Below are 11,584 nucleotides of genomic sequence, written 5' to 3'. Positions count from 1 at the left end.
ATTTTTTCCCTGTATCTTAGGGAAAGAATTCCCGGCGTTCCCGTCGCAACTCAAGAGGAGGCGCTCTCCACAGGAAAGGCGAGAGGAACTCCAGGGTCATGGCACCATTCCAAGAGACCCCCAGATGTGTCAGTCCATTCCAGAGGAACCTGTTTTCCCTGCACTGCCTTGACGTTCAAGCCGAGGATCGACTCCCACCACGTGTGCACGTGGGACAGCCCTGTGGGAAAGCCTGGTGGGAAAGCCTGGTGGGAAAGACTCGAGGGAAAACCATAGATCCTTTGATCCACGCGGCGGACTGCGTGACACTGCTGCTACCGCTCTGGAGGAAAGCACAAGTGCATGCCCGCATTCGAGACGAGGACTGACTCCCCTGGGGAGACTCCAGAAGTACCCCAAGATCCATGTCAGCACTGGAGAGGAATCCTCAGGTTCCGGACCCGACTCCACACAAGGTCTTAGGCCCCGGCATCGACGGGAGAGGAATCCCGAGAGGCCCCCGAGGAACTCGCATGGGGACTGGCCTTTCCTGAGGCCACCAGAGCGGGTCCCTGAGTTCCCAGTCGTAAGTCGAGAGCACCTGCCGTAACTCGAGAAAATCCAGGAGGTTTTGCCCTCCAGGCGAGATGAGGCCCATTTCCGCTGAGGCTTCTCGAGGCTAATCACATCTAACCACTGGAACTTCCAAAAGGTCCTTCACACCCTTGCTGCAACTCAACAGGTTCCCCGACATACCCGTCTCCACTCGAGAGGAAGCACGAGTGTCCCGCACACATCCAGGGGAGCCCCGTTTCCGCCTCCTAGCTCGAGATGAGGGATCCTATCCCTGTTTCGTAGGGAAAGAATTCCCGGCGTTCCCGTCGCAACTCAAGAGGAGGCGCTCTCCACAGGAAAGTCGAGAGGAACTCCAGGGTCATGGCACCATTCCAAGAGACCCCCAGATGTGTCAGTCCATTCCAGAGGAACCTGTTTTCCCTACACTGCCTTGTCGTTCAAGCCGAGGATCGACTCCCACCACGTGTGCACGTGGGACAGCCCTGTGGGAAAGCCTCGTGGGAAAGCCTCGTGGGAAAGACTCGAGGGAAAACCATAGATCCTTTGATCCACGCGGCGGACTGCGTGACCCTGCTGCTACTGCTCTGGAGGAAAGCGCAGGTGCATGCCCGCATTCGAGACGAGGACTGACTCCCCTGGGGAGACTCCAGAAGTACCCCAAGATCCATGTCACACTGGAGAGGAATCCTCAGGTTCCGGCCCCGACTCCACACAAGGTCTTAGGCCCCGGCATCGACCGGAGAGGAATCCCGAGAGGCCCCCGAGGAACTCGCATGGGGACTGGCCTTTCCTGAGGCCTCCAGAGCGGGTTCCTGAGGTCCCCGTCGTAAGTCGAGAGCACCTGCCGCTACTCGAGAAAATCCAGGAGGTTTTGCCCTCCAGGCGAGATGAGGCTCATTTGCGCTGAGGCTTCTCGAGGCTAATCACATCAAACCACTGGAACTTCCAAAGGGTCCTTCACACCCTTGCTGCAACTCAAGAAGTTCCCCGACATACCCGTCTCCACTCTAGAGGAAGCACGTGGGGTCCCGCACACATCCAGGGGAGCCCCGTTACCGCCTCCTAGATCGAGATGAGGGATCCTTTCCCTGTTTCGTAGGGAAAGAATTCCCGACGTTCCCGTCGTATCTCAAGAGGAGGCGCTCTCCACAGGAAAGGCGAGAGGAACTCCAGGGTCGTGCCTCCATTCCAAGAGTCCCCCAGATGTGTCAGTCCATTCCAGAGGAACTTGTTTTCCCTGCACTGCCTTGACGTTCAAGCCGAAGATCGACTCCCACCACGTGTGCAAGTGGGACAGCCCTGTGGGAAAGCCTCGTGGGAAAGCCTCGTGGGAAAGACTCGAGGGAAAAACATAGATCCTTTGATCCACGCGGCGGACTGCGTGACACTGCTGCTACCGCTCTGGAGGAAAGCGCTAGTTCATGCCCGCATTCGAGACGAGGACTGACTCCCCTGGGAAGACTCCAGAATTACCCCAAGATCCATGTCAGCACTGGAGAGGAATCCTCAGATTCCGGCCCCGACTCCACACAAGGTCTTAGGCCCCAGCATCGACAGGAGAGGAATCCCGAGAGGCCCCCGAGGAACTCGCATGGGGACTGGCCTTTCCTGAGGCCTCCAGAGCGGGTTCCTGAGGTCCCTGTCGTAAGTCGAGAGCACCTGCCGCAACTCGAGAAAATCCAGGAGGTTTTGCCCTCCAGGCAAGATGAGGCCCATTTCCGCTGAGGCTTCTCGAGGCTAATCACATCTAACCACTGGAACTTCCAAAGGGTCCTTCACACCCTTGCTGCAACTCAAGCAGTTCCGCGACATACCCGTCTCCACTCGAGAGGAAGCACGTGGGGTCCCGCACACATCCAGGGGAGCCCCGTTTCCACCTCCTAGCTCGAGATGAGGGATCCTTTCCCTGTTTCGAAGGGAAAGAATTCCCGGCGTTCCCGTCGCATCTCAAGAGGAGGCGCTCTCCACAGGAAAGGCGAGAGGAACTCCAGGGTCGTGTCACCATTCCAAGAGTCCTCCAGATGTGTCAGTCCATTCCAGAGGAACCTGTTTTCCCTGCACTGCCTTGACGTTCAAGCCGAGGATCGACTCCCACCACGTGTGCACGTGGGACAGCCCTGTGGGAAAGCCTCGTGGGAAAGACTCGAGGGAAAACCATATATCCTTTGATCCACGCGGCGGAATGCGTGACACTGATGCTACCACTCTGGAGGAAAGCGCAAGTGCATGCCCGCATTCGAGACGAGGACTGACTCCCCTGGGGAGACTCCAGAAGTACCCCAAGATCCATTTCTGCACTGGAGAGGAATCCTCAGGTTCCGGCCCCGACTCCACACAAGGTCTTAGGCCCCGGCATCAACGGGAGAGGAATCCCGAGAGGCCCCCGAGGAACTCGCATGGGGACTGGCCTTTCCTGAGGCCACCAGAGCGGGTCCCCGAGGTCCCCGTCGTAAGTCGAGAGCACCTGCCGCAACTCGAGAAAATCCAGGATGTTTTGCCCTCCAGGCGACATGAGGCCCATTTCCGCTGAGGCTTCTCGAGGCTAATCACCTCTAACCACTGGAACTTCCAAAGGGTCCTTCACACCCTTGCTGCAACTCAAGAAGTTCCCCGACATACCCGTATCCACTCGAGAGGAAGCACGAGGGTCCCGCACACTTCCAGGGGAGCCCCGTTTCCGCCTCCTAGCTCGAGATGAGGGATCCTTTCCCTATTTCGTAGGGAAAGAATTCCCGGCGTTCCCGTCGCATCTCAAGAGGAGGCGCTCTCCACAGGAAAGGCGAGAGGAACTCCAGGGTCGTGCCACCATTCCAAGAGTCCCCCAGATGTGTCAGTCCATTCCAGAGGAACCTGATTTCCCTGCACTGCCTTGATGTTCAAGCCGAGGATCGACTCCCACCACGTGTGCACGTGGGACAGCCCTGTGGGAAAGCCTCGTGGGAAAGCCTCGTGGGAAAGACTCGAGGGAAAACCATAGATCCTTTGATCCACGCGGCGGACTGCGTGACACTGCTGCTACCGCTATGGAGGAAAGCGCAAGTGCATGCCCGCATTCCAGACGAGGACTGACTCCCCTGGGGAGACTCCAGAAGTAGCCCAAGATCCATTTCTGCACTGGAGAGGAATCCTCAGGTTCCGGCCCCGACTCCACACAAGGTCTTAGGCCCCGGCATCGACGGGAGAGTAATCCCGAGAGGCCCCCGAGGAACTCGCATGGGGACTGGCCTTTCCTGTGGCCACCAGAGCGGGTCCCTGAGGTCCCCGTCGTAAGTCGAGAGCACCTGCCGCAACTCGAGAAAATCCAGGAGGTTTTGCCCTCCAGGCGAGATGAGGCCCATTTCCGCTGAGGCTTCTCGAGGGTAATCACATCTAACCCCTGGAACATCCAAAGGGTCCTTCTCACCCTTGCTGCAACTCAAGAAGTTCCCCGACATACACGTCTCCACTCGAGAGAAAGCACGAGAGTCCCGCACACATCCAGGGGAGCCCCGTTTCCGCCTCCTAGCTCGAGATGAGGGATCCTTTCCCTGTTTCGTAGGGAAAGATTCCCGGCGTTCCCGTCGCATCTCAAGAGGAGGCGCTCTCCACAGGAAAGGCGAGAGGAACTCCAGGGTCGTGCCACCATTCCAAGAGTCCCCCAGATGTGTCAGTCCGTTACAGAGGAACCTGTTTTCCCTGCACTGCCTTGACGTTCAAGCCGAGGATCGACTCCCACCACGTGTGCACGTGGGACAGCCCTGTGGGAAAGCCTCGTGGGAGAGCCTCGTGGGAAAGACTCGTGGGAAAACCATAGATCCTTTGATCCACGCGGCGGACTGCGTGACACTGCTGCTACCGCTCGGGAGGAAAGTGCAAGTGCATGCACGCGTTCGAGACCAGGACTGACTCCCCTGGGGAGGCTCCAGAAGTTCCCCAAGGTCCATGTCAGCATGGGAGAGGAATCCTCAGGTTCCGGCCCCGACTCCACACAGGGTCTTAGGCCCTGTCATCGACGGGAGAGGAATCCCGAAAGGCCCCCGAGGAACTCGCATGGGGACTGGCCTTTCCTGAGGCCACCTGAGCGGGTCCCTGAGGTCCCCGTCGTAAGTCGAGAGCACCTGCCGCAACTCGAGAAAATCCAGGAAGTTTTGCCCTCCAGGCGAGATGAGGCCCATTTCCGCTGAGGCTTCTCGAGGCTAATCACATCTAACCGCTGGAACTTCCAAAGGGTCCTTCACACCCTTGCTGCAACTCAAGAAGCTCCCCGACATACACGTCTCCACTCGAGAGGAAGCACGAGGGTCCCACACATACAGGGGAGACTCGTTTCCGCCTCCTAGCTCGAGATGAGGGATCCTTTCCCTGTTTCGTAGGGAAAGAATTCCCGGCGTTCCCGTCGCATCTCAAGAGGAGGCGCTCTCCACAGGAAAGGCGAGAGGAACTCCAGGGTCGTGCCACCATTCCAAGAGTCCCCCAGATGGGTCTGTCCATTCCAGAGGAACCTGTTTTCCCTGCACTGCCTTGACGTTCAAGCCGAGGATCGACTCCCACCACGTGTGCACGTGGGACAGCCCTGTGGGAAAGCCTCGTGGGAAAGCCTCGTGAGAAAGACTCGAGGGAAAACCATAGATCCTTTGATCCACGCGGCGGACTGCGTGACACTGCTGCTACCACTCTCGAGGAAACCGCAAGTGCATGCCCGCATTCGAGACGAGGACTGACTCCCCTGGGGAGACTCCAGAAGTACCCCAAGATCCATGTCAGCACTGGAGAGGAATCCTCAGGTTCCGGCCCCGACTCCACACAAGGTCTCAGGCCCCGGCATCGACGGGAGAGGAATCCCGAGAGGCCCCCGAGGAACTCGCATGGGGACTGGCCTTTCCTGAGGCCACCAGAGCGGGTCCCTGAGGTCCCCGTCGTAAGTCGAGAGCACCTGCCGCAACTCGAGAAAATCCAGGAGGTTTTGCCCTCCAGGCGAGATGAGGCCCATTTCCGCTGAGGCTTCTCGAGGCTAATCACATCTAACCACTGGAACTTCCAAAGGGTCTTTCACAGCCTTGCTGCAACTCAAGCAGTTCCGCGACATACCCGTCTCCACTCGAGAGGAAGCACGTTGGGTCCCGCACACATCCAGGGGAGCCCCGTTTCCGCCTCCTAGCTCGAGATGAGGGATCCTTTCCCTGTTTCGTAGGGAAAGAATTCCCGGCGTTCCCGTCGCACCTCAAGAGGAGGCGCTCTCCACAGGAAAGGCGAGAGGAACTCCAGGGTCGTGCCACCATTCCAAGAGTCCCCCAGATGGGTCAGTCCATTCCAGAGGAACCTGTTTTCCCTGCACTGCCTTGACGTTCAAGCCGAGGATCGACTCCCACCACGTGTGCACGTGGGACAAACCTTTGGGAAAGCCCCGTGGGAAAGCCTCGTGGGAAAGACTCGTGGGAAAACCATAGATCCTTTGATCCTCGCGGCGGACTGCGTGACACTGCTGCTACTGCTCTGGAGGAAAGCGTAAGTGCATGCCCGCATTCGAAACGAGGACTGACTCCCCTGGGGAGACTCCAGAAGGACCCCAAGATCCATGTCAGCACTGGAGAGGAATCCTCAGGTTCCGGCCCCGACTCCACACAAGGTCTCAGGCCCCGGCATCGACGGGAGAGGAATCCCGAGAGGCCCCCGAGGAACTCGCATGGGGACTGGCCTTTCCTGAGGCCACCAGAGCGGTTCCCTGAGGTCCCCGTCGTAAGTCGAGAGCACCTGCCGCAACTCGAGAAAATACAGCAGGTTTTGCCCTCCAGGCGAGATGAGGCCCATTTCCGCTGAGGCTTCTCGAGGCTAATAGCATCTAACCACTGGAACTTCCAAAGGGTCCTTCACACCCTTGCTGCAACTCAAGAAGTTCCCCGACATAACCGTCTCCACTGGAGAGGAAGCACGTGGGGTCCGCACACATCCAGGGGAGCCCCGTTTCCGCCTCCTAGCTCGAGATGATGGATCCTTTCCCTGTTTAGTAGTTAAAGAATTCCCGGCGTTCCTGTCGCATCTCAAGAGGAGGCGCTCTCCACAGGAAAGGCGAGAGGAACTCCAGGGTCATGGCACCATTCCAAGAGACCCCCAGATGTGTCAGTCCATTCCAGAGGAACCTGTTTTCCCTGCACTGCCTTGACGTTCAAGCCGAGGATCGACTCCCACCACGTGTGCACGTGGGACAGCCCTGTGGGAAAGCCTGGTGGGAAAGCCTGGTGGGAAAGACTCGAGGGAAAACCATAGATCCTTTGATCCACGCGGCGGACTGCGTGACACTGCTGCTACCGCTCTGGAGGAAAGCACAAGTGCATGCCCGCATTCGAGACGAGGACTGACTCCCCTGGGGAGACTCCAGAAGTACCCCAAGATCCATGTCAGCACTGGAGAGGAATCCTCAGGTTCCGGACCCGACTCCACACAAGGTCTTAGGCCCCGGCATCGACGGGAGAGGAATCCCGAGAGGCCCCCGAGGAACTCGCATGGGGACTGGCCTTTCCTGAGGCCACCAGAGCGGGTCCCTGAGTTCCCAGTCGTAAGTCGAGAGCACCTGCCGTAACTCGAGAAAATCCAGGAGGTTTTGCCCTCCAGGCGAGATGAGGCCCATTTCCGCTGAGGCTTCTCGAGGCTAATCACATCTAACCACTGGAACTTCCAAAAGGTCCTTCACACCCTTGCTGCAACTCAACAGGTTCCCCGACATACCCGTCTCCACTCGAGAGGAAGCACGAGTGTCCCGCACACATCCAGGGGAGCCCCGTTTCCGCCTCCTAGCTCGAGATGAGGGATCCTATCCCTGTTTCGTAGGGAAAGAATTCCCGGCGGTCCCGTCGCATCTCAAGAGGAGGCGCTCTCCACAGGAAAGTCGAGAGGAACTCCAGGGTCATGGCACCATTCCAAGAGACCCCCAGATGTGTCAGTCCATTCCAGAGGAACCTGTTTTCCCTACACTGCCTTGTCGTTCAAGCCGAGGATCGACTCCCACCACGTGTGCACGTGGGACAGCCCTGTGGGAAAGCCTCGTGGGAAAGCCTCGTGGGAAAGACTCGAGGGAAAACCATAGATCCTTTGATCCACGCGGCGGACTGCGTGACCCTGCTGCTACTGCTATGGAGGAAAGCGCAGGTGCATGCCCGCATTCGAGACGAGGACTGACTCCCCTGGGGAGACTCCAGAAGTACCCCAAGATCCATGTCACACTGGAGAGGAATCCTCAGGTTCCGGCCCCGACTCCACACAAGGTCTTAGGCCCCGGCATCGACCGGAGAGGAATCCCGAGAGGCCCCCGAGGAACTCGCATGGGGACTGGCCTTTCCTGAGGCCTCCAGAGCGGGTTCCTGAGGTCCCCGTCGTAAGTCGAGAGCACCTGCCGCTACTCGAGAAAATCCAGGAGGTTTTGCCCTCCAGGCGAGATGAGGCTCATTTGCGCTGAGGCTTCTCGAGGCTAATCACATCAAACCACTGGAACTTCCAAAGGGTCCTTCACACCCTTGCTGCAACTCAAGAAGTTCCCCGACATACCCGTCTCCACTCTAGAGGAAGCACGTGGGGTCCCGCACACATCCAGGGGAGCCCCGTTACCGCCTCCTAGATCGAGATGAGGGATCCTTTCCCTGTTTCGTAGGGAAAGAATTCCCGACGTTCCCGTCGTATCTCAAGAGGAGGCGCTCTCCACAGGAAAGGCGAGAGGAACTCCAGGGTCGTGCCTCCATTCCAAGAGTCCCCCAGATGTGTCAGTCCATTCCAGAGGAACTTGTTTTCCCTGCACTGCCTTGACGTTCAAGCCGAGGATCGACTCCCACCACGTGTGCAAGTGGGACAGCCCTGTGGGAAAGCCTCGTGGGAAAGCCTCGTGGGAAAGACTCGAGGGAAAAACATAGATCCTTTGATCCACGCGGCGGACTGCGTGACACTGCTGCTACCGCTCTGGAGGAAAGCGCAAGTTCATGCCCGCATTCGAGACGAGGACTGACTCCCCTGGGAAGACTCCAGAATTACCCCAAGATCCATGTCAGCACTGGAGAGGAATCCTCAGATTCCGGCCCCGACTCCACACAAGGTCTTAGGCCCCAGCATCGACAGGAGAGGAATCCCGAGAGGCCCCCGAGGAACTCGCATGGGGACTGGCCTTTCCTGAGGCCTCCAGAGCGGGTTCCTGAGGTCCCTGTCGTAAGTCGAGAGCACCTGCCGCAACTCGAGAAAATCCAGGAGGTTTTGCCCTCCAGGCAAGATGAGGCCCATTTCCGCTGAGGCTTCTCGAGGCTAATCACATCTAACCACTGGAACTTCCAAAGGGTCCTTCACACCCTTGCTGCAACTCAAGCAGTTCCGCGACATACCCGTCTCCACTCGAGAGGAAGCACGTGGGGTCCCGCACACATCCAGGGGAGCCCCGTTTCCACCTCCTAGCTCGAGATGAGGGATCCTTTCCCTGTTTCGAAGGGAAAGAATTCCCGGCGTTCCCGTCGCATCTCAAGAGGAGGCGCTCTCCACAGGAAAGGCGAGAGGAACTCCAGGGTCGTGTCACCATTCCAAGAGTCCTCCAGATGTGTCAGTCCATTCCAGAGGAACCTGTTTTCCCTGCACTGCCTTGACGTTCAAGCCGAGGATCGACTCCCACCACGTGTGCACGTGGGACAGCCCTGTGGGAAAGCCTCGTGGGAAAGACTCGAGGGAAAACCATATATCCTTTGATCCACGCGGCGGAATGCGTGACACTGATGCTACCACTCTGGAGGAAAGCGCAAGTGCATGCCCGCATTCGAGACGAGGACTGACTCCCCTGGGGAGACTCCAGAAGTACCCCAAGATCCATTTCTGCACTGGAGAGGAATCCTCAGGTTCCGGCCCCGACTCCACACAAGGTCTTAGGCCCCGGCATCAACGGGAGAGGAATCCCGAGAGGCCCCCGAGGAACTCGCATGGGGACTGGCCTTTCCTGAGGCCACCAGAGCGGGTCCCCGAGGTCCCCGTCGTAAGTCGAGAGCACCTGCCGCAACTCGAGAAAATCCAGGATGTTTTGCCCTCCAGGCGACATGAGGCCCATTTCCGCTGAGGCTTCTCGAGGCTAATCACCTCTAACCACTGGAACTTCCAAAGGGTCCTTCACACCCTTGCTGCAACTCAAGAAGTTCCCCGACATACCCGTATCCACTCGAGAGGAAGCACGAGGGTCCCGCACACTTCCAGGGGAGCCCCGTTTCCGCCTCCTAGCTCGAGATGAGGGATCCTTTCCCTATTTCGTAGGGAAAGAATTCCCGGCGTTCCCGTCGCATCTCAAGAGGAGGCGCTCTCCACAGGAAAGGCGAGAGGAACTCCAGGGTCGTGCCACCATTCCAAGAGTCCCCCAGATGTGTCAGTCCATTCCAGAGGAACCTGATTTCCCTGCACTGCCTTGATGTTCAAGCCGAGGATCGACTCCCACCACGTGTGCACGTGGGACAGCCCTGTGGGAAAGCCTCGTGGGAAAGCCTCGTGGGAAAGACTCGAGGGAAAACCATAGATCCTTTGATCCACGCGGCGGACTGCGTGACACTGCTGCTACCGCTATGGAGGAAAGCGCAAGTGCATGCCCGCATTCCAGACGAGGACTGACTCCCCTGGGGAGACTCCAGAAGTAGCCCAAGATCCATTTCTGCACTGGAGAGGAATCCTCAGGTTCCGGCCCCGACTCCACACAAGGTCTTAGGCCCCGGCATCGACGGGAGAGTAATCCCGAGAGGCCCCCGAGGAACTCGCATGGGGACTGGCCTTTCCTGTGGCCACCAGAGCGGGTCCCTGAGGTCCCCGTCGTAAGTCGAGAGCACCTGCCGCAACTCGAGAAAATCCAGGAGGTTTTGCCCTCCAGGCGAGATGAGGCCCATTTCCGCTGAGGCTTCTCGAGGGTAATCACATCTAACCGCTGGAACTTCCAAAGGGTCCTTCACACCCTTGCTGCAACTCAAGAAGCTCCCCGACATACACGTCTCCACTCGAGAGGAAGCACGAGGGTCCCACACATACAGGGGAGACTCGTTTCCGCCTCCTAGCTCGAGATGAGGGATCCTTTCCCTGTTTCGTAGGGAAAGAATTCCCGGCGTTCCCGTCGCATCTCAAGAGGAGGCGCTCTCCACAGGAAAGGCGAGAGGAACTCCAGGGTCGTGCCACCATTCCAAGAGTCCCCCAGATGGGTCTGTCCATTCCAGAGGAACCTGTTTTCCCTGCACTGCCTTGACGTTCAAGCCGAGGATCGACTCCCACCACGTGTGCACGTGGGACAGCCCTGTGGGAAAGCCTCGTGGGAAAGCCTCGTGAGAAAGACTCGAGGGAAAACCATAGATCCTTTGATCCACGCGGCGGACTGCGTGACACTGCTGCTACCACTCTCGAGGAAACCGCAAGTGCATGCCCGCATTCGAGACGAGGACTGACTCCCCTGGGGAGACTCCAGAAGTACCCCAAGATCCATGTCAGCACTGGAGAGGAATCCTCAGGTTCCGGCCCCGACTCCACACAAGGTCTCAGGCCCCGGCATCGACGGGAGAGGAATCCCGAGAGGCCCCCGAGGAACTCGCATGGGGACTGGCCTTTCCTGAGGCCACCAGAGCGGGTCCCTGAGGTCCCCGTCGTAAGTCGAGAGCACCTGCCGCAACTCGAGAAAATCCAGGAGGTTTTGCCCTCCAGGCGAGATGAGGCCCATTTCCGCTGAGGCTTCTCGAGGCTAATCACATCTAACCACTGGAACTTCCAAAGGGTCTTTCACAGCCTTGCTGCAACTCAAGCAGTTCCGCGACATACCCGTCTCCACTCGAGAGGAAGCACGTTGGGTCCCGCACACATCCAGGGGAGCCCCGTTTCCGCCTCCTAGCTCGAGATGAGGGATCCTTTCCCTGTTTCGTAGGGAAAGAATTCCCGGCGTTCCCGTCGCACCTCAAGAGGAGGCGCTCTCCACAGGAAAGGCGAGAGGAACTCCAGGGTCGTGCCACCATTCCAAGAGTCCCCCAGATGGGTCAGTCCAGTCCAGAGGAACCTGTTTTCCCTGCACTGCCTTGAC

This window comes from Ovis canadensis, chromosome 13, assembly GCF_042477335.2.
Source record: "Ovis canadensis isolate MfBH-ARS-UI-01 breed Bighorn chromosome 13, ARS-UI_OviCan_v2, whole genome shotgun sequence".
NCBI classification, from domain to species: domain Eukaryota; kingdom Metazoa; phylum Chordata; class Mammalia; order Artiodactyla; family Bovidae; genus Ovis; species Ovis canadensis.
The sequence above is the reverse complement of the archived record's forward strand: the minus strand, read 5'-3'. Positions refer to the sequence as shown.